This window comes from Cervus elaphus, chromosome 30, assembly GCF_910594005.1.
Source record: "Cervus elaphus chromosome 30, mCerEla1.1, whole genome shotgun sequence".
Lineage (NCBI taxonomy): Eukaryota > Metazoa > Chordata > Mammalia > Artiodactyla > Cervidae > Cervus > Cervus elaphus.
The window spans coordinates 36,997,893-37,022,803 of record NC_057844.1 but is presented as its reverse complement, the minus strand read 5'-3'; the positions used below and the strand labels follow the sequence as shown (position 1 = coordinate 37,022,803).

Sequence of the window (24,911 nt, the reverse complement as noted above, 5' to 3'; positions counted from 1 at the left end):
CAAAGAAAAATTAATTAAGCCATGCCCATGGATTTAAAGCAGAACATGTCACTATCTTTGTTGTTGCTGTCCAGTTATGAAGTGATGTCTGACTCTTTGTGACCCATGAACTCCAGCATGCTAAGCTCCTCAGTCCTCCAGTATCTCCTGGAGTTTGCTGAAATTCATGTCCACTGAGTTGGTGATGCTATCTAACAATTTCATCCTCTGCCACACTTTCTGCTTTTTGGCTTCAATCTTTTCAAGCATCAGGATCTTTTCCAATATTAGGTTCTTCACAACAGGTGGCCCAAGTATTGGAGCTTCAGCTTCAGCATCAGTCTTACCAATGAATATTCAGGATTGATTTTGTTTAGGATTGGCTGGCTTGATCTGTTTGCAGTCCAAGTAATTCAAAAGCATCAGTTCTTCAGCGCTCAGCCTTCTTTATGGTCCAAATCTCACATCCATACATGACTACTGGAAAAAACATAGCTTTGACTAGACGGACCTTTGTTGGCAAAGTAATGTCTCTGCTTTTTAACATGCTGTCTAAGTTTGTAATAGCTTTTCTTTCAAGAGCAAGTGTCTTCTAATGACATGACTGCAGTCATTATTTGCAGTGATTTTGGAGCCCAAGAAAATAAAATCATCACTGCTTCCACTTTTTCCCCTTCTGTTTGCTATGAAGTGGTGAGATTTCATGCCATAATCTTAGTTTTTTGAATGTTGAGTTTAAGGCCAGCTTTTTCACCCTCCTGTTTCCCCCTCATCAAGCGACTCTCTAGTTCCTCTTCATTTCTCCCATTAGAGTGTTATCATCTGCATATATGAGGTTGTTGATATTTCTCCTGACAGTCTTGACTCCAGCTTTTGATTCACCAGCAAGGCATCTTGCACAACGTATGCTACATATAAGTTTTAAATAAGCAGAATGACAATATATAGCCTTGTTGTACACTTTTCTCAATTTTGAATCAGTCAGTTGTTCCATGTCTGGCTCTAACTGTTGCTTCTTATACCACATATTGGTTTCTCAGGAGACAGGTAAGGTGGTTTGGTAATCCAGTCACTTGGAGAACTTTCCACAGTTTGTTGTGATCCAAACAAAGGCTTCGGTATAGTCAATGAAGCAGAAGTACACGTTTTTGTGGAATCTCCTTGCTTTTCCCATGATCCGGTGAATGTCAGCAATTAGATCTCAGGTTTCTGTCTTTTCTAAACCCAGATTTTACATCTGGAAGTTTTTGGTTCACGTACTGCTAAAGTCTAACTTGAAGAATTTTGAACATTACCTTGCTTGCATGTGAAATGAGTTCAAGTGTATGGTAGTTTGAACAGTATTTGTCATTCCTGGCTTTGGGGTTGGAATGAAAATTGACCTTTTCCAGTCCTGTGGCCACCACTGAGTTTTCCAAATTTGCTGACATATTGAGTGCAGTAAATTAACAGTATCAGCTTTTAGTATTTTAAACAGCTTAGCTGAATCCCATCCCCTCTACCTGCTTTGTTCATAGTAATGCTTCCTAAGGCCCAACTTGAGTTCACACTCCAAGATGTCTTGTTCTAGGTGAGTGACCACATCATCATGATTATTTGGGTAATTAAGACCTTTTTTTTGTACAGTTCTTTGTATTCTTGGCACCTCTTCTTAATCACCTTTGTTTCTGTTAAATCACTATTATTTCTGTCCTTTAACATGTCCATCCTTGCATGAAGTGTTCCTTTGATATTTCCTATTTTCTTGAAGATATCTCTATTCCTCTCATTCTCTTAAATTCCTCTTTTTCTTTGCATTGTTCATTTAAGAAACACTTTTTATCTTTCCTTGTTAGTCTCTGGACCTCTACTTTCAATTGGATATATCTTTCCCTTTCTTCCTTGCCTTTTGCTTCTCTTTCCTCGCTATTTGTAAAGCCACCTCAGATGATCCATTTGTTTCTTGCATTTCCTTTTCTTTAGGATGGTTTTGATCAATGCCTCCTATACAATATTAAAAACCTCTGTCTATAGTTCTTTGGGCACTCTATCTACCCTGAGACAGGTCTAATCCTTAGAATCTATTGGTTAGCTCCACCCTATAATCGTAAGTGATTTGATTTATGTCATACATGAATGGCCTGGTAGTTTTCCCTACTTTCCCCAATTTAAGACTGAATTTTGCCACAAGAGGTTCATTATCTGACTCATAGTCAGTTTAAGGTATTGTCTTTGCTGACTATATAGAGCTTCTCTATCTTTGGCTGCAAAGAATATGATCAATCTGACTCTGGTATTGACCATTTGGTGATGTCCATGTGTAAAGTTATCTCTTGTGTTGTTGGAAGAGGGTGTTTGCTATGACTCTTGACAAAACTCTGTTAGCCTTTGCCCTGCTTCATTTTGTACTCCCAGGCCAAACTTGCCTGGCAAACTTCTGGGTATCTCTTGACTTCTTACTTTGCATTCCAATCTCCTGAGGTGAAAAGAACATCTTTTTTTGTTGCTAGTTCTAGAAGGTGTTGTTGGTCTTCATAAAATGGGTCAACTTCAGCTTCCTGGGCATCAGAAGTGGGACACAGGCTTTGATTATGTGATGTTGAATGGTTTACCTTGGAAATGAAGTGAAATATTTTTGCTGTTTTTGAGATTGAACCCAGGTATCACATTTTGAAGTTTCTTGTTGACTATGAGGGATACTCCATTTCTTCTAATGTATTCTTGCCCACAGTAGTAGATATAATGGTCATCTGAATTAAATTTGCCTGGTCTCATATATTTTAGTTCACTGATTCCTAAGATGGCAGTATTAAATCTTGCCATCTCCTGCTTGGCCATGTCTAATTTACTTTGATTCATGGACCTAACATTCCAAGTTCCTATGCAATATTGTTCTTTACAGCATCAGACTTTACTTTCACTACCAGGCACATCCACAACTGAGCATAGTTTCAGTATTGACCCAGCCTCTTCATCTTTTTTTCTGGAGCTATTAATTACTGCCCTCAACTCTTCCCCAGTAGCATGTTGGACATCTTCTGAACTGAGGAGGCTTATTTTCCACATTTTGTCATAACTCTCCACTATGACTTATTCATCTGGGGTGGCCCTGTATGAAATGTATCATAGATTCATTGAGTTATGCAATCCTCTTGGTGCAACAAAGTTGTGAACTATGATCTGGAATCACCATGTAATGTCAACAAATATAGTTCTTTCTTTGTCATAACCCCTCTGGGCACCAAGGAATTGTTCTCATTTGAAGGCAAAGGGATTCGGGATAGGGTTTTTCATAAGTTGGCTGAGTATATAATTCATTGTTCAAACTGCATGCCATTTGAGAGTGCAATATAACCAATAAACAGGAAGAAACTGAGACTGTAAATATAATGAGGACATATCCAAGTTATGAGCATCCCTCAACATTGAAAATGAAGACTTCGCTATAAGCGGGGTAGTTTGGGTTCAGGTGATCTAGGACATTGGTTCAGTGTTACTATGTATTTCATGGATATTATATAGAGGTAGAAAGGGAGAGGAGATTCCAAGAAAAGCATCTAACATGGCTCCTTATTACAGGTTAACTGTGATCAGAGATGACTTGTGTATCTTTACTTCCCTCCCACAAGTTTATACTGGCAAATCAAAGATGCTGTGAGATAACTTTGTTGGATTTAACATGAACTTCAAGTGCCTAGTTTGGAGGAACAAAACTGGACATTGTTTCTCTTTTTTCTATTCCTATTATACAGAATGTGTTTTATCTCTAGGTCATAAGCTTGTCTATGAGTAAATTGTCTAGGAAAGCATGTCTAGGAAAATTGTCTCAAAAAGGACTTTTAGAGAAAATAAAATTTCAAGAAAACATCTTGCTTTGTTAATGTATAAGAAAAAGTATTTTAAAATTGCAAAAGTGAACTCTTTTACTAAAAGTGCCTCAACTAATGTGAAGAATAGTTAATAAACTATTTCTATGGAAAGCCTGTTAAAAATCAAAGCATTCTAACATTTCCACCATGATGTCAGGAATTTTGCTTGATTTCATCATAATTTGACAACACTTCTTTAGGGATTTAAGGCAAACTTAATGTCAACATAAAAATATCCATTCCATTCATACTGCTATTATGAATGGAAGGTCCTAGGCCTATCTCGTTTTTATTATTTTTATCCGTAAAATATTCTTTGACTCTTATTACCAAAATTATAATTGCACCTCTTCTTTTTATGCTAAATAATAACATGGTACACTATAACATACCCATTTTATGCTAAACAATTCTACTTACAGCTTAAAGATTTTAAAATCCTGATTCTTTTGATCCTTGCCTCCACTGAAAGAAGTCATGTTCAGTTCTGCTTCCACTAAGATAAGTTTGTTCACTTTCCCAAGTTTTATATATAGGTGGTTCAGCATTCACCTAACTAGAGATTAAAGATGTAAACTGTTTACCTCCACACCTGTGTAAATAGCTCCCTTATTTGAGTTCATGGTATTTGGCTCAAGTACCCACTGATTTTTGTCATTGCTAAATCTACTGACTTTCATCAGCACTCACCAGAATTAACTGAAAACTTTGGCACCCAGATCATTATTAAATTAAATAATGATGCTTTAATGCTTTAATTAAATGCTTTAATTAACTGATTAATGCTTTAATTAATGATGCTTTAATCATTTAATGCTTTATTATTTAAATTAAATAATAATGCTTTAATTAAAGTTATATCATTATATGTGTTGATGTCATTGGTTATATGATTGACCATAAAACACCAGAATCTCAGAATTTCTAATTATCTCAACCTCATAAGTCTTTCTCTGTATAGTTTTCTATAACCAAGTCACCATCTTGGATTTTGTCACTATCTGTATCTGCTCTGTGTTAATAAAAATTTGATTTACCCCTAACATTTTTCTTTTTGGGGGTAGCAAATATAAATGTTATTATTTTTCCCATTACATTTGTAATAATTGGAAGGTGATTTTTTTCTTCCTAATTATAGACTACCATTCTTTACCTCTTTATCTAACGCTCTACCATCTTTACCTAACTTCTGCTACATCTGTCTGACACTCATGTTACTAAAGTCCTTTCATTTATCAAATTATCCATTTACCACATTATTCTATTATCAAATCCCATAGGCCCCATATAACTTTTTTTTAACTCAGGAGGGAACTTGTGCTGGGTCTGCTTGCCTCCTGTGAACACAATTCTACATCTTTTCTTCTATATTATTTTTTATAAAGTACTAATAAAGTATGAGGTCCCAGAGTTATATATATATATATATATATATATATATATATATATATATATAGTACTTTCATAAACCCTGGACCGTATTAGATGATTTAATATAAAAGAAAATCACTTTTACTCCCAAAATTAAAGTAACTTGTTTTATTCTTCTTTACTCCTAACCAAGAAACCATGAAAAATATAAGCTTTTTTACCTTTGTAATGGTTGTTCACAATTGGATGCTTTCATCTATACTTTATTACTTGAATTTAAATTTTGATTTGGGATGTGTGTGTAAGGGTTTATGTAAGCATGTACCTCTGTGTGTGTCTGTATGTGCAACCACAGTGTGAAAACATTAACAGATTAAAATAAATAAAACTACTATAATTTAATATTATGGTCCTAAGTGGGCTTTATCCCAGGAATGCAAGGATTCTTTAATATCCACAAATCAATCAATGTAATACACCACATTGACAAACTGAAAGATAAAAACCATATGATTATCTCAATAGATGCAGAAAAAGCCTTTGACAAACTTCAACATATATTTATGATAAAAACTCTCCAGAGAGCAGGAATAGAAGGAACATACCTCAATATAATAAAAGCTATATGTGACAAACCCACAGCAAGCATCACCCTCAATGGTGAAAAATTGAAAGCATTTCCCCTGAAATCAGGAACAAGACAAGGGTGCCCACTCTCACTACTACTATTCAACATAGTTTTGGAAGTTTTGGCCACAGCAATCAGAGCAGAAAAATAAATAAAAGGTATCCAGATAGGAGAAGAAAAAGTAAAACTTTCACTGTTTGCAGATGACATGATCCTCTACATAGAAAACCCTAAAGACTCTACCAGAAAATTACTAGAGCTAATCAATGAATAGAGTAAAGTTGCAGGATATAAAATTAACACACAGAAATCCCTTGCATTCCTATACACTAACAATGAAAAAACAGAAAGAGAAATTAAGGAAACAATACCATTCACCATTGCAACAAAAAGAATAAAATACTTAGGAGTATATCTACCTAAAGAAACAAAAGATCTATACATAGAAAACTATAAAACACTGTTGAAAGAAATCAAAGAGGACACAAACAGATGGAGAAACATACCATGCTCATGGATTGGAAGAATCAATATTGTCAAAATGGCTATTCTACCCAAAGCAATCTATAGATTCAATGCAATCCCTATCAAGCTACCAATGGTATTCTTCACAGAACTGTAACAAATAATTTCACAATTTGTATGGAAATACAAAAAGCCTCAAATAGCCAAAGCAATCTTGAGAAAGAAGAATGGAACTGGAGGAATCAACCTGTCTGACTTCAGACTCTACTACAAAGCCACAGTCATCAAGACAGTATGGTATTGGCACAAAGACAGAAATATAGATCAATAGAACAAAATGGAAAGCCCAGAGATAAATTGACATGCCTATGGACACCTTATCTTCCACAAAGGAGGTAAGAATATACAATGGAAAAAAGACAACCTCTTTTTTTTTTTTTTTCCATTTATTTTTATTAGTTGGAGGCTAATCACTTTACAATATTGAAGTGGGTTTTGTCATACATTGACATGAATCAGCCATGGAGTTACATGTATTCCCCATCCCGATCCCCCCTCCCACCTCCCTCTCCACCCAATTCCTCTGGGTCTTCCCAGTGCACCAGGCCCGAGCACTTGTCTCATGCATCCAGCCTGGGCTGGTGATCTGTTTCACCCTTGATAATATACATGTTTCAATGCTATTCTCTCAGATCATCCCACCCTCACCTTCTCCCACAGAGTCCAAAAGTCTGTTCTATACATCTGTGTCTTTTTCTGTTTTGCATATAGGGTTATCATTACCATCTTTCTAAATTCCATATATATGTGTGTTAGTATGCTGTAATATTCTTTATCTTTCTGGCTTACTTCATCTGTATAATGGGCTCCAGTTTCATCCATCTCATTAGGACTGGTTCAAATGAATTCTTTTTAATGGCTGAGTAATATTCCATTGTGTATATGTACCACAGCTTCCTTATCCATTCATCTGTATATGGGCATCTAGGTTGCTTCCATGTCCTGGCTATTATAAACAGTGCTGTGATGAACACTAGGTGCACATGTCTCTTTCAGATCTGGTTTCCTCGGTGTGTATGCCCAGGAATGAGATTGCTGGGTCATATGGCAGTTCTATTTCTAGCTTTTTAAGAAGTCTCCACACTGTTCTCCATAGTGTCTGTACTAGTTTGCATTCCCACCGACAGTGTAAGAGGGTTCCCTTTCCTCCACACCCTCTCCAGCATTTATTGCTTGTAGACTTTTGGATAGCAGCCATCCTGACTGGTGTGTAATGGTACCTCATTGTGGTTTTGATTTGCATTTCTCTGATAATGAGTGATGTTGAGCATCTTTTCATGTGTTTGTTAGCCATCTGTATGTCTTCTTTGGAGAAATGTCTGTTTAGATCTTTGGCCCATTTTTTGATTGGGTCATTTATTTTTCTGGAATTGAGCTGCAGGAGATTCTTGTCTATTTTTGAGATTAATCCTTTGTCTGTTGCTTCATTTGCTATTATTTTCTCCCAATCTGAGGGCTGTCTTTTCACCTTACTTATAGTTTCCTTTGTAGTGCAAAAGCTTTTAAGTTTCATTAGGTCCCATTTGTTTATTTTTGCTTTTATTTCTAATATTCCGGGAGGTGGGTCATAGAAGATCCTGCTGTGATTCATGTCAGAGAGTGTTTTGCCTATGTTCTCCTCTAGGAGTTTTATAGTTTCTGTTCTTACATTTAGATCTTTAATCCATTTTGAGTTTATTTTTGTGTATGGTATTAGAAAGTGTTCTAGTTTCATTCTTTTACATGTGGTTGACCAGTTTTCCCAGCAACACTTGTTAAAGAGGTTGTCTTTTTTCCACTGTATATCCTAAACAAATGGGACCTAATGAAACTTAAAAGCTTTTGCACAACAAAGGAAACTATATGCAAGGTGAAAAGACAGCCCTCAGATTGGGAGAAAATGATAGCAAATGAAGCAACAGACAAAGGATTAATCTCAAAAATAGACAAGAATCTCCTGCAGCTCAATTCCAGAAAAATAAATGGCCCAATCAAAAAATGGGCCAAAGATCTAAACAGACATTTCTCCAAAGAAGACATACAGATGGCTAACAAACACATGAAAAGATGCTCAACATCACTCATTATCAGAGAAATGCAAATCAAAACCACAATGAGGTACCATTACACACCAGTCAGGATGGCTGCTATCCAAAAGTCTACAAGCAATAAATGCTGGAGAGGGTGTGGAGGAAAGGGAACCCTCTTACACTGTCGGTGGGAATGCAAACTAGTACAGACACTATGGAAAACAGTGTGGAGATTTCTTAAAAAACTGGAAATAGAACTGCCGCATGACCCAGCAATCTCATTCCTGGGCATACACACCGAGGAAACCAGAACTGAAAGAGACACGTGTACCCCAGTGTTCATCACAGCACTGTTTATAATAGCCAGGACATGGAAGCAACCTAGATGCCTATCAGCAGACGAATGGATAAGGAAGCTGTGGTACATATACACAATGGAATATTACTCAGCCATTAAAAAGAATATGTTTGATTCAGTTCTAATGAGATGGATGAAACTGGAGCCCATTATACAAAGTGAAGCAAGCCAGAAAGATAAACACCAATCCAGTATACTCACGCATATATATGGAATTTAGAAAGATGGTAGTGATAACCCTATATGCAAGACAGAAAAAGAGACACAGGTGTATAGAACAGACTTTTGGACTCTAAGGGATAAGGCGAGGGTGGGATGATCTGAGAGAACAGCATTGAAGCATGTATATATCAAGTGTGAAACAGATCACCAGTCCAGGTTGGATGCATGAGACAAGTGCTCAGGTTGGTGCACTGGGATGACCCAGAGGGATGGGATGGAGAGGGAGGTGGGAGGGGATTTCAGGATGGGGAACACATGTAAATCCATGGCTGATTCATGTCAATGTATGGCAAAAACCACTACAATATTGTAAAGTAGTTAGCCTCCAACTAATAAAAATAAATGAAAAAATAATAATAATATTATGGTCCTTTAAAAAAAACATATCTATAAGTTGCTATAGTAATATTATAGCAGGAGGAATAGTCCTGATTGTTACACTGGGGGAAATTTCAGAATAGGTACAATTTTAACCAGAACTTGAATGATGATAAAATAACTAATATCTATGTGAGAGAAAACTATAAACAAAATCAGGGAATGAGAGGACACCTGGCAGCCTCTTGTTATCCAATGAGTCTTTATTTTTATATATTTATTTTAAAATTAATTTATTTTCTGTAATTGGAAGATAATACTTTACAACATTGTGATGGTTTTTGCCATACATCAACATAAATTTGCCATAGGTATACATGTGTCCCCCCAATCTTGAACCTCCTTCCCACCTCTCTCCCTACCCTTTTCCTCTAAGTTGTCCCGAGCACCAACTTTGGATGCTTCATGCATCAAACTCACACTGGTCATATATTTTACATATGGTATTGTATATGTTTCAATGCTATTCTCTCACCTTGAATCTTCACTCTTGTCATTCAGAATTCTCTCACTTTTCACTTTCACACTAACCCCTGTAGGCTTGAGTAAGAAAGCATTGAGGATATTTGCAGATAATTAAATGAAGGCAGTTGGCAGCTAAAGATGAATTTCCAAATAACTGTTGGAGTTAAATTGGACAAAGACTTAAATGTGCCTTTAGATTTCATTCTAGAAGAAGTATAATTATGTCTTTTAGGAGGAAACACTAACATCTGGCATGTGGCATGTGGCATGTTGTATGCCAGATGCTTTCTGACCAATAACCAGAGAAATTTTCACCTTCTTGATCTGTGTACTATATTTATAATAATGAAATCTAACATAGCATTAGTTGTCCAGGTTGGCATGTTACATACTTGTCTGACACAGAACACACAGGAAATAAAATTTCTGATATTTCTTATCTTAAAGTCTTATCATTTTTATCACTATATATTTGCATAGTTTTTATTTATTGATATGGAAATTTAATTTACTTCTTTATATTTCATCTTTTGGTTTCCATTTTAACCAAGACAAAATAACTCAGATTAATAACTTTATTCAATATTTTCATGCTGCTACTGCTGCTAAGTCGATTCAGCCATGTCTGACTCTGTGCAACCCCATAGATGGCAGCCCACCATGCTCCCCCGTCCCTGGGATTCTCAAGGCAAGAACACTGGAGTGGGTTGCCATTTCCTTCTCTAGTGTTTGAAAGTGAAAAATGAAAGTGAAGTTGCTCAGTCGTGTCCGACTCGTAGCCACCCGATGGACTGCAGCCTACCAGGCTCCTCCGTCCATGGCATTTTCCAGGCAAGAGTACTGGAGAGGGGTGCCATTGCCTTCTCCGCAATATTTTCATAAATATCTACTAATACTGAAGGAGAGTCATAAACACTGATCTTTTGGAATTCTAGCTTTTTACCCTACCAATTTGTGATATTTGTCTCTTCCTATGAGACTGGCAGTAGACATTCCTCATCACTATAAGCTACACTTTCTAAACTCTTCTGCATATTTTTAATTCTAGAAAAATTAATTGATGGTGAACGTTAGGATCCAGCTCAAAACCTTCCAACTGATTTTTAAGGTTGTAATGCCTTACAGTAGTTTTAAGGACAATGTGGCCTTGAACTATTTTCTATATACCCTCAGAGCTGCCTGTGTAATACTTTTGCTTCAAATCTCTCTCCTTTCCAATCATTGAATAGAAACATTTTCCTGTTGTTTCTTTTTTTCACCCTTGTTCTGCTGTTCATTTATAGTCATTGTCATTCTCTTCATATTTCAGTTATTATTTATAATCCATGGGATCCATAATCCTCATGAAATTTCTACTTATCTACCCAAATGAGAAGTAATTTCACTCACTTTTGAAATATATACCTAATGGTGGTGGTTGTCTTAGTGACTTAGTCACTAAGTCGTGTCCCACTCTTGCGACCCCACAGACTGTAGCCCTCCAGGTTCCTCTGCCCATGGGATTTTCCAGGCAAGAATACTGGAGTGGATTGCCATTTCCTTCTCCATATATACCTATTACATCTATGAAATTATAAATAGAATGAATATTATATATATATAATTCTATACAAAGATTTTTCAATTTTAGGCAGGTTTGATTACATATAAATAATATAAAACAAAAATTTTCAAATCTATTGAATTAATACATTTTAAACCTCTTGAAAATCCAATTATTTCCATGATCATCATGTGGTAATTATCACTCTTTAATAAGAGGGAAAAAATCTCTAATGTCATAATTAGAAAGCCTGACCAGGACTGTGTTATGTTTAATAACATAATCAATGATGTGATCACATCATAGAAAACATCATATTTACAATTTTTGAGAAAATATTAAATATAATAGACAATGCTTTCAGTGAAAGTAAGAGTCTACAAAGGTAAAATAAAGTGAGATAATGAGAGTATTAAAAAACTACATAGTAGAATCTCTTTTTCCAGTCTTATTACACTTACCAAACATCCTATTATTTTTCCCATCTAACTTGCTCTCTCTTCACTGCTTTTGTACTTGCTTCCTTGCTTGAAATTCTATACTTTGAATCTCTACATGATTCTGTCATTCTCTTGAAGTCATTGACTACATACTTCCTTATCATACTTCCTAAATACCACCTCTATCATTCTTCACTCATGTCTCTCATTTGTTTGTCCTATAGTACTTTTCACTATCTAACACAGTACATTAGCAAACACCCTCTTCCAACAACACAAGAGAAAACTCTACACATGAATATCACCAGACGGTCAACACCAAAATCAGATTGATTATATTCTTTGCAGCCAAAGATGGAGAAGCTCTATACAGTCAGCAAAAAAAAAGACTGGGAACTGACTGTGGCTCAGATCATGAACTCCTTATTGCCAAATTCAGACTTAAATTGAAGAAAGTAGGGAAAACCACTAGACCATTCAGGTAGACCTAAATCAAATCCCTTATGATTACACAGTGAAAGCGACAAATAGATTCAAGGGATTAGATCTGATAGACAAGAGTGCCTGAAGAACTATGGACAGAGGTTAGTGACATTGTAAAAGGGTCAGTGATCAAGACCATCTCCAAGAAAAAGAAATGCAAAAAAGCAAAATGGTTGTCTGATGAGGCCTTACAAATAATTGAGAAAAGAAGAGAAGCTAAAGGCAAAGGAGAAATGGAAAGATATACCCATTTGAATACAGAGTTCAAAAGATAGCAAGGAGAGAGAAGAAAGCCTTCATGAGTGATCAATGCAAAGAAATAGAGAAAAATAATACAATGGGAAAGACTAGAGATCTCCAAGAAAATTAGAGATACCAGGGGAATATTTCATGCAAAGATGAACACAATAAAGGAAAGAAATAGTATGGACCTAATAGAAGCAGAAGATATTAAGAAGATGTGGAAAGAATACTAGAAGAACTATACAAAAAGGATCTTCATGACCCAGATAACCATGATGGTGTGATCACTCATCTAGAGGCAAACATCCTGGAATGCAAAGTCAAATGGGCCTTAGAAAGCATCACTATGAACAAAGCTGGTGGAAGTGATGCTATTTCAAACCCTAAAAGATGATGTTGTGAAAGTGTTGCACTCAATATGCCAGCAAATTTGGAAAGCTCAGCAGTGGCCACAGCACTGGAAAAGGTCAGTTTTCATTCCAGTTCCAAAGAAAGGCAATGCCAGAGAATATTCAACTACTGCACACTTGCATTCATCTCACATGCTAGCAAAGTAATTCTCAAAATTCTCCAAACCAGGCTTCAACAGTACGTGAACCGTGAACTTCCAGATGATCAAGCTGGATTTAGAAAAGACAGAGGAGCCAGACATCAGATTGCCAACATCCGTTGGATCATGGAGAAGCAAAAGAGTTCCAGAAAAACTTCTATGTCTGCTTTTTTGACTACAGTAAAGCCTTTGACTGTGTGGATCACAACAAACTCTGAAAAATTCTTCAAGAGATGGGAATACCAGACCACCTTACCTGCCTCTGGAGAAATTTGTATGCAGGTCAAGAAGCAACAGAACTAGACATGGAACAAAAGACTGTTTCCAAATCAGGAAAGGAGTATGTCAAGGCTGTATATTGTCACCTGGCTTATTTAGCTTATATGCAGAGTATTTCACGTGAAATCCTGGGCTGGATGAAGAACAAGCTGGAATCAATATTACTGGGAGAAATAAATAATAACCTCAGATACGCAGGTAATACCACCCTTATGGCAGAAAATGAAGAAGAACTAAAGAGCCTCTTGATCAAAGTGAAAGAGGAGAGTGAAAAAGTTGGCTTAAAGCTCAATATTCAGAAAAGGAAGATCATGGCATACGGTCCCACCACTTCACGGCAAATAGATGGGGAAACTTCCCCAATAGAAACAGTGACAGACTTTATTTTCTTGGGCTCCAAAATCACTGCAGATGATGACTGCAGCCATGAAACTAAAAGACACCTTAGAAGAAAAGCTATGACCAACCTAGACAGCATATTAAAAAGCAGAGACATTACTTTGCCAACAAAGGTTCATTTGGTCAAAGCTATGGTTTTTCCAGTAGTTGTGTACAGATGTGAGAGTTGGGCTATAAAGAAAGCTGAGTGCAAAAGAATTGATGCTTTTGAACTGTGGTGTTGGAGAAGACTCTTGAGAGCCCTTTGGACTGCAAGGAGATCCAACTAGCCCATCCTAAAGGAGATCAGTCCTGAGTGTTCATTGGAAGAACTGATGTGGAAGCTGAAACTCCAATACTTCGGCCACCTGATGCGAAGAACTGACTCCTTGGAAAAGACCTTGATGCTGGGAAAGATTGAAGGTGGGAGGAGAAGGGGACGACAGTGGATGAGATGGTTGGATGGCACCACCGACTCGATGGACATGAGTTTGAGCAAGCTCCAGGAGTTGGTGATTGACAGGGAGGCCTGACATGCTGCAGTCCATGGGGTCGCAAAGAGTCGGACACTACTGAACGACCGAACTGAACTGAAGCTTTGGGAGTTGGTAATGGGCAGGGAAGCCATGGAGTCACAAAGAGTTGGACATGACTGAGCGACTGAACTGAACTGAACTGATTATCTTTACTGGAGAAAGAATCTGCTGTGAACAATATGATAGATATCTTCAAATAAAGATTCAGATTTGTTGTTCAGTCAATAAGTCGTGTGTGACTATTTGTGACTTCATAGACGGCAGCAGACCAGGCTTCCCTGCCTTTCACTATCTCTCATAATTTGCTGAAATTCATGTCCATTAAGTCAGTAATGCTATCTAGTCATCTCATTCTCTGCTAACCTCTTCTCTTTTCTCCTTCAATCTTCCCCAGCATCAAGGCTTTTCCAATGAGTTGACTCTTCATATTGGGTAGCCAAAATATTGGAATTTTCAGTGTCAGCAACAGTCCTTCCAATGAATATTCAGAGATAATTTCCTTTAGGGACAACTAGTTTGATCTTCTTGCAGTCCAGGGAATTACAAAGTCTTCTCCAGCACCACTTTTGAAAGCTTCAATTCTTAAGCACTCAATGTTCTTTATGGTCCAACCCTCACATCCATATTGACTACTGCTAAAACCATAGATTTGACTACAGACTTTTTTCCCCAAACTAATGTCTCTGCTTTTTTAATATGCTGTCTAGATTTGTCATAGCTTACGTTTCAAGGAGCAAGTGTCTCTTAATTTCATGGCTTCAGTCACCATCTGCAATGATTTTGGAGCCCAAGAAAAAATCTGTCACTACTTCCACTTTTCCCCGATCTATTTGTCATGACATGATGAGGCTGACTGCCATGATCTTAGTTTTTTGAGTGCTGAGTTTCAGGCTAGCCTTTTTACTCTCCTCTTTCATCCTCATCAAGAGGCTCTTTAGTTCCTCTTCACTTTCAGGCATTAGAGTGGTATCATCTGCACAACTAAGGTTGTTGATATTTCTCCCAGCAACCGTGATTCCAATTTGTGATTCATCTAGCCTGGCATTTTGTATGATGTACTATGCATGTGAGTTAAATAAACAGGGTGACAATATACAGCCTTGTCATACTCCTTTCCTGATTTTGAACCAGTCAGTTGTTCCATGTCCAGTTCTAACTGTTGCTTCTTGACTCACATACAGGTTTCTCAGGAGACAGATATTCCCATCTCTTTAAGAATTTTCCACAGTTTGTGGTGATCCACACAGTCAAAGGCTTTAGCATAATCAATGAAGCAGAAGCAGATAATTTTCTGGAATTCCCTTTCTTTCTCTATGATCCAACAAATGTTGACAATTTGATCTCTGATTCCTCTTTTAGAAATGTAGATTGTACATGTAGAAGTTCTCAGTTCATGTACTGGTGAAACCTATCTTGAAGATATTTAGGCATAAGCTTAGTAGCATGTGAAATGAGTACAATTTTATGGTAGTCTGAACATTCTTTGGCATTTCCGGCTTTGGGATTGAAATGAAAACTGACTTTTTCTTGCTGATGTATTGAGTAAAGTACACTAACAGTGTCATCTTTTAGGATTTTAATAGCTCAGCTTGAAATCCATTACCTCCTCTAGCTTTGTTCACAGTAATGCTTCCTATGGCCCACTTAACTTCATAATCCAAAATGTCTTGCTCTAGGTGAGTGACCACATCATGGTTATCTGGGTCATGAAGCCCTTTTTCTGCATAGTTCTGCTTATTTTTGCCACCTCTTCTTAATCTCTTCTGCTTCTGTTTGATCTTTACCATTTCTGTCCTTTATCATCCCTATCTTTGCATGAAATGTTCTTTTGATCTCTCTAATTTTCTTAAAGAGATCTTTAGTCTTTCCCATTCTATTGTTTGCTTCTACTTCTTTGCATTGTTTACTTAATAAAACTTTCTTATCTCTCCTTGCTACTCTCTGGAACTCTGCATTCAGCTGGATATATCTTTCCCTTTCTTCCTTGCCTTTTACTTCTTTTCTTCCCTCATCTATTTGTAAAGCCTCCTTATATAACCACTTAGACTTCTTGCATTTGTTTTTCTTTGAGATGGTTTTGGTTACTGCCTTCAGCATGATGTTACAAATCTCTGTCCATAATTCTTCAGGCACTCTATTTACAATATCTAATCCCTTGAATCTATTCATCACCTCCACTGTATAATCATAAGAGGTTTGATTTAGGTCATACCTGAATAGCCTAGTGACTTTTCCTACTTTCTTCAGTTTAAGACTGAATTTTGTAAAAAGGTGCTGACGATCTGAGCTATAGTCAGCTCCAGGTCTTCTTTTTCTGACTGTATAGCTGTTCTCCGTCTTTGGCTGCAAAGAACAAGACCAATCTGATTTTGGTATTGACCATTTGTTGATGCCCATGTGTACAGTCTTCTGTTGTCTTGTTGGAAAAGGGTATTTGCTATGAATAGAGTGTTCTCTTGATAAAACTCTCTTAGTCTTTATTCTACTTCATTTTGCACTCCAAAGCTACATTTGCCTATTATTGTAGGCATCTCTGGACCCATACTTTTGCAGTCCAATCCCTTATGTCCAAAAACATCTTTTCCGGCATTAGTTCCAGAAAATCTTGTAGGTTTTCATAGAATAGATAAACTTCAGCTCCTTCAGCATCTGTGGTTGGGGCATGGACTAGGATTTCTGTGATGTTGAATGGTTTGCCTTGGTAATAAACTGAGATCATTCTGTCATTTCTGAGACTGTACACAAGTATCACATTTCAAACTTTTTTATTAACTATGAGGGCTACTCCATTTCTTCTAAAGGATTCTTGCCCACAGTAGTGGATATATGTATATATCTGGTTACCTGAAGATGTTGATGTTAACTACAAGATATGGATAAAGATGGATAAAATATTCTATGTATTTCCAAAGGTTGAAAGTATGAACAAATAAAAGTAAAATGAATAAATTTATTTTTGCTCAGAATAATAAAGAATGTTTTAACATTCAGAGCTGACCAAAAATGAAAGGGTTTTCTCGAGTTAGGGAGTGGTATATTAACTGTTATCTGCACCATCTCTTCTCAGGGGTGTTATAAAAGTGGTTAAACATGAAATAGAGATTATACTTGAAGACCCAAAACCTTCAATCTGGATTCCCTGTAAGTTCTATGAAAAATAAATTTTAAAATATTGAAGATATAAATCTGCACATGTAATATTTTTAGACTTAAACTCAAGAAAAAGGTTGAATTCTAAGTTTTTGTGATTTGAACTTGCAGAATATCAGCAAATTTATAATTTTATTATTATTATTGAGATCAATTACAGCATATTAAGCAGAATGACTCAGACATTTTGTAATCATCCTTCCCAATCTGTAAATTTATATTATATAGCAATGACAGTTTATCCATTATTTCAGTTAAATTTATTTTATCTGTGTTCTTATGACTACTTTATAATAGATTGCCTTTCTTAACACTTTTTTTAAAGTTTATCAAGTAAATTTACTTTAGAAATAAGCAAAAACATTTAAATTAATTTTTTGTTAGGATATCCAAGTTATTTTAGAACATTATTCTCAAAGATTTGGATGATTTTTTATCAAAGTACAAACATTAATATACTTGATGTTTTTAAGCATTATTGTCAAGCTTTTGCAATAAAACTTTCAAAAATAGTCTGTTCTTCATGTTGTTTTCAGTTATGCTATTGACTGCATGAGTAGCTGAATCAATGGTGCATAAATTCATCAAGTCAAGAAAGTCATAAATTCATCAAGTCAAAAAAAAAAACTCATTCATCAAAATCAATTGAAACCTGCTGGCTCTATGAATGTTACTCTTATGAGAAGAAAACACATATTGGGTTAAGCTGACTTTCTGTAACATCTAGAAGAAAATTTAAGCAATTTTTCACTCACTTAATCCTGTGGTATTTTTTTAGTCACAGTTTCACATAATTTTTGTTTCATTTTTATGTAAATTTATTTTAAAACATAAGCTCACATTTTGGATGCTTATATTCGGATGCATGGAGGAGTCAGAACTACTCTTCAGAGATGGTTTAGTTTGGAAAAAAGAAAAAAAAAGTTTGATCAAGCAGCATCATTACTTCCTTGAAAAAATTCACATTTTCAGTGAAACTTTTATAAAACTGCCCAAAGTACTTTGGGGGCATGCTGTTGAAAAAGCAGAACACCCCCTAAGTTTGCTGTCTAAACCTTGCATCAGGATTGTAGATAAGATTTTAGAAGGCAATGCTTCTTTGTGTTGCTATGCTTAGAGTCACTCAAGCTATTCATTTGGTTTCTGGACTGGTCTAGAGATATAAGAACATTTTTATTCTTGCCTTGGCAAGGTGCTCTGGAAAACTAGCTTAAGCACAGCCTTCCTTTAGAACTTTCCCTCATGGACTCTCTATAGTGAACTAATTACTTTAATGACAGTTCAAGGTTCTAAAAATAATTCTTCCAAAATATGACACAAGACCCGCCAGTTGTTGTAAAGGCTAGACATGTAAGAACTGGTATGGCATTACTTCTACGGTACTCTGATAGCTGGGAATACTGCCCAGCTCATTCTGAATGGCAGGAGAAGTAGAACCGAGCTTTCAAAGAGATGAGTATCAAGAATATTTGGTTATCTTTATTCCGATAGTGAACTGAGTTTTAATCCCTTGTTCAAATGTTCTTAAGTTCCCTTTTATATTTAATCAGGAAATTAAGAAATACCTCTTTTTCTCTTTGCATGACTTTTAAAAATTCATAAATATATATATATATATATATATATATATATATATATATATATACATGTATATATAGTCTCCACAAATGTCAAAAGGAGATTTCATTTCAAATCCAATAGCTTGCAAACTCAGCAATTTTAGAAGAAAGTCAAGTTTGTCTAGAGCCTGCTTATGTTTCTAAATGACATATTGCATTGTTTCTGGATTAGCTGAGACCTAGGTTCACTATTTCAATTTAACTTAGCCACCCAGCTTTCACAGTAAATTCTTGAGAATCCATAGAGTTTTATGATTCCTTTTGAATTCCTCACCAGGTTTCTTTGTAAAATATGACAAAACTTGTCAAACTTGTGAACCCAAAAGAATTGGCTGACTCTCAGCAGTTTTATGTTTAACTTGGAAGCTCACTTGGGCTTGGCTGAACATGAAATGTCAAGCTTAATGCGCTTGACTTAAAATGGTAAAGTTAAAGCAAACAAATCAATGCAAATTCAAGTAAGTTGGACACTGTGTGTTACTATTAAAGTCAATAACAGTTAAAATCAAGACCATCAGGAAATGAGGAACCAGCTCTAGAAAAATTTGTAAAATCAGTGAAGTTTGTCCTCAAACCGTTTCTGAATGCTCTAAGTCTTGTTCTACTCTGATGCTGATTTGTTAAACAGTCATGCTTTCTCTCCTGTGGCTCTACAAGTCTCTTCACACCAACAACCTTTCCCTCAAATCTCTTCTGCTCTGTGAATATTCTGTATTTCTTTTCTATGCTGAAACTCACTTGAGTGTTGTTCCCCTCCCCCAACTTAATTAATTGATTTACTTTTGGTTGCACTGAGTTTTCATTGCTGCTCATGGGCCTTCTCTAGTTGTGGAGAGTGGGGGTTACTCTTGGTTGCTTTGCTCAGACTTCTCATTGCAGTGACTTCTCCTGTTGCAGAGCACAGGCTCTAGACACATGTGCCTCAATAGTTGCGGCTTGTTGGTTCTAGGGCATACAGGCTTCATTAGCTGCAGCACAGGGTCTTCTTAGTTGTGCCTCATGGGCCCTAGAGCATAGGTTAAGAAGTCATGCATGGATTTAGTTGCTCTGCAGCATATGGAATCTTCCCAGACCAGGAATTGAATCTGTGTCCCCTACATTGGCGGGATTCCTATCCACTGCACCACCAGGGAAGCCCTACTTGAGTTTTTATTATACCTATATATCTTTTACACATAAATATGCAAATACCATTAATTACATATATAATACTAACATATGTGATACATCATATATAGTATACAATAATAATATATAACAACATAGTACATGTTAATAACATGTAACATACATTCTATATGTTATATAGCATATTTAATATATTTAATATGCATTGAGTGAGGTATGCTACTCTGATATACTGTCTGATATGCTAAGATTTTAATTTATGAAAAAGGAAAATAAACATACTTACTGAAAGCAAAAATAACAGATTTTATACCAAGATATAAGATGAAAACAATAATGTGGTTGTTCATGGGTCTCATAGTCAATTCCAAGAAAGAAACCATTCTACATTTTTAGATAAGTATATATTATAAATTAATAATAAGAAACATTTTACATCTGTCTTGTTAAGGGAGAATGAAAGTGCCTTAAGCATGAAAAATAGGGAATTGCATTTGGTTACAATTTCCATTTGAGTAGGTCCAAGGTAAACCTGTCACAAATTTGCACCTTTTGTATCATATGGCACATAAATGAATAGCTGAAGAAATTGAAGATAAAAAAAAAAGACTAACCAGCAAGTTTTCCAAAATAGGGAATTTTCAAGTAGGAAAAAAGCATGGACTTTTGCCAATGCTGTATGTTTGTTTGTTTGTTTAACACACTTTGTTCTCTTGTCTTCATAACCTCTCAACTTTGTTACCTCTGGAATTTCATCTTTGACCTAATTTATCTTTCTCAATGCAATTTTTTTTTTATTTTTTCTTTACAGCTATGCTAAAAAGTAGTGTGTGGACAGATATAATCACAATATTATACTTGCCTCTAACTCAACCCAGAAAATAAAAACTGAGAGAAAATGTTTTTTTTTTTTCATGATTTGAAAAATATTTAATGAAATAGTTACTCTCGATAAATGATTAAAAAAAAAATCCCTGGTCTGATCAAATTTTCCTGTTTTATGAAGTCTCAGTAAGTAAAGCATAGAGTTTAGATTCATGCACAATATATCTTTGAACAAAATTATTTTATTTCTCTAACTCCTAGAAACAAATTATAAATCAGGAAATGTTACATCTGTCAAAGAATAGCACAGCTTTCAATTGTTTAATCTAGATTAGAGAGGACCAGGCTGAGGATTAATATAAAATATAATTCAATCTTTCAAAAATACTACTAAAGTTACTCTTAATGTTTACTTAACTCAATGTAGAGTTAATACTACATCAGGAGAAAGAAAGTAAAATATGACATTTCAAAACCACAGTGAAACATTTAGATAGGTCATATTGTTATTGTCATACTGCAGATTCTCTTAGAATGATCATTCTAATTTTCTGAAAACAAAAACAAACAGAAAAACAGAAACATAAGCATAATGGCACAGATTACACAATAATGGAAAATTGATATTTTAGGTACACCCTGGTGTGACAGTGAGAATGATGTATTCTAAAACCAAAGATAGATACAACCCTGCTTCTTATGTTATCCCTTCAAATACCCTATTTTTCTGCTTCCCATTTAGCCCACTCTGTTTCCATACATCATGAAGCTAAGTCAAATTCTTCTTATCATTGTAGATACAATATCTTTATTAGACAGAAGTATAAAAACATAAAATTAACTATAGCTTGGTACAAGAAATCATTGTTTGCTTTTTTATTTCATTGAGTTGTTATATCTTGATCCATCTTTCCTTATACCACAAAAATTAACAGAACTGCTTTTCAGCCCATATATCACTCACATTAGTGTTTTTTTTAATATCTTCTCTATTTATAGAAGTTCTGCTGAAAGACATAAAGATTTGTCAGGAAGCATTTAACAAGAGGCTTCCTGTGTGCTGTTTTGGATCTGTCAGGAACCCTCTGGCCCTTTTATTCAGGAATTAAGAGGAGAGGCACGCCTTTCCCAGGGCTGAGTAATCCAGGCATTTCTCATTACAGTGATTAAGTACCCTCTTCCTTCTTATGAAAAGGTGATTGTCTGCAACTCTCTTTTTGATAGGGATCGTCTTATGTTTTGTAAGTCTGGAATTTTAATCTTTATCTTTGCTGAGAATAACCACCTTGTAAGACAGTATATATGCCCACGCCATGTTGATTAAAACACCTTTGCTCCATCAGAGCTTTGGTCCCCGTGTCTTTCATTCTTTCTTTCTATTCTTTCTTTCTTTCTCTATCTATTTCTGGCTAATTCCTTGGAGCGCGGAGGCCCGCTGAGCTCACTTTCTTGCCCAGGCTTCTAAGACCCTCACGAGAAGGCACACTGTGGCTTCACCCACTGGAGAGGGCGCCTGGTGCCTACGTGCAGCAGCGCGAACCCTAAGAACAGGACCCTATTGGCTTTCCGCGTAAGCCAAGGGATTTCAGCCTCTTTCTCTCTCTGACTTTCTTACCGTCAACTCCGGACCACCAGGTTCTGGTCCATTAAAGGACCAACAAAGATTGAATTGCAAACACTTGTCATTGAAAGCCTTAAATATATAATATAATGTGACTGATAATTAAGGCATTAACTATTCATATGGAAGCCATATATAAAAGGTTGAGTAAGGGTGTAATACAATTGCAGACCTTAACTCTCAATCAAGATGGACCCAGCACACCATCAAATGTTAAAACACAAAAAAATTGCTTTATTTCATAAAATTTTTGTGTATGTTTGGGTGTGCACATATTTATTGATGGAGAAAACATCATCTTACAAATTTCTTCCTATTCTCTAAATAATTATTATCCTAAATACTCTTTTCCTCCTAGTGATGTGCATACAATATTTACTAACTTTAACCTATTGTTGACTATATGCTTATATAAGATTATGTATAATACCTCTTCCACATCTTAGTAAATGTATAGTTATAGTATGTAATGTATACTATAGCACACATAACTATAGTAAAGTATAGTTAACCACTAGGTAACAACTGAGATGAATATATTAATATATATTATGCACACTTTGGCTTATCTTTATTGCACTCTGCACATGAAAATTGAAAATAATTACTTTAGCAAATGACCATTGATATATTGAAGGATTTATAAGTAAATTTGGTTTAATCCTAGGGGAGGGGCCCAGGAGGTAGTTTTCAAAGGATGGGAGAGCAGTAAGAAACAGGATGATTCTAGGTACCATTCTTGTTGCTGTTCTTGTTTAGCTGCTAAGTCACATCTGACTCTTTGTGACCCCATGGACTACAGCACCCCAGGCTTTCTGACACTTGACTATCTCCCAAAGTTTGCTCACACTCATGTCCATTGAGTCAGTGATGCTATCTAATCATCTCAACCTCTGTTGCCCCCTTCTCCTCCTGCCCTCAATATTTCCCAGCATCGGAGATTTTTTCCAATGAGTCAGCTCGTCACATCAGGTGGCCAAAATATTGGAACTTCAGCATTTGTCATTGTAATGAAAATTCAGGGTTGAATTTCCTTTAGGATTGACTGGTTTGATCTCCTTGCAGTCCCAGGGATTCTCAAGAGTCTTCTCCAGAACCACAATTCAAAAGCATCAATTCTTCAGCACGCGGTCTTCTCTCTGGTCCAACTCTGACATCTGTACATGACTGCTGGAAAAACCATAAGTTTGACTATACATACCTTTGTTGGCAAAGTGATGTCTCTGTTTTTAATGTGCTGTCTGGGATTTTAATAGTTTTCCTTCCAAGGTGAAGTGTCTTTTAATTTCATGGCTGTAGTCACCATCCACAGTGATTTTGGAGACTAAGATAATAAAATCTGTCACTGTATCCACTTTCCACCCTTCTATTTGCCATAAAGTGATGGAACCAGATGCCATGATCTCAGTTTTTTTTTTTTAACATTGAGTTTTAAGCAAGCTTTTTTACTCTCCTCTTTGACTCGCATATAGAGGCTCTTAGTTCCTCTTCACTTTCTGCCATTAGAGTGTTATCATCTGCATATCTGAGGTTGCTGATATTTCTCCCAACAATCTTGATTCCAGTTTGTGACTCATCTGGCCTGGCATTTCACATTATATACTCTGCATGAAAGTTAAATAAGCAGGAAGACAATATACAGCTTTGACATACTTCTTTCCCAAATTTGAACCAGTCATTTGTTCTGTGTTTGGATCTGTTGATTCTTGACTTGTGTACAAGTCTCTTAGGAGACAGGTAAGGAGGTCTGATAGTCACATGTCTAAGAATTTTCCACAGTTCGTTATGATCCACACAGTCAAAAGCTTTAGCATAGACAATAAAGCAGAAGTAGATGTTTTTCTGGAGTTCCCTTCCTTTCTCCCTGATCCAACAAATGTTGGCAATTTGATCTCTGGCTCCTCCACCTTTTTGAAGCTCAGCTTGTATACCTGGATGTTCTTAGTTCACGTACTGCTGAAACCTAGCTTGAATGATTTTGGACCTTACCTTGCTAGCATGTGAAATGAGCACAATTTCAGGGAAGCTTGAACATTATTTGGCATTCCTTGCTTTGGGATTGGAATGGAAATTGACACTTTCCTGTCCTTTGGCCAATGCTAAGTTTTCTAAATTTCCTAAGTTTTAACAGCATCGTATTTTAGAATTTTAATTAGCTCACCTGGAATTCCATCACCTCCACTAGCTTGTTTGAGGTAATGCTTCCTAATGCTCACTTGACTTTTTTTTTTTTTTTTTAAGATAAAAAAAATTTTAATAATTTACCATCCAAAACTACACAAGAAAAAGTAAGCAGGTGCAGTTATCTTACAGAATACACATGCAGTAAGGTA

The 24,911-nt window shown here is 36.0% G+C and overlaps 1 long non-coding RNA gene across 1 annotated transcript; it reads left to right on the top strand.

The window, feature by feature from the left end:
* Nucleotides 1–264: 264 nt before the first annotated feature.
* Nucleotides 265–23,689, top strand: LOC122687054. The gene is made up of 3 exons (XR_006339007.1): nt 265–350; nt 1,224–1,229; nt 23,618–23,689. It is a non-coding gene; the product is annotated as an uncharacterized LOC122687054 (long non-coding RNA).
* Nucleotides 23,690–24,911: the final 1,222 nt, after the last annotated feature.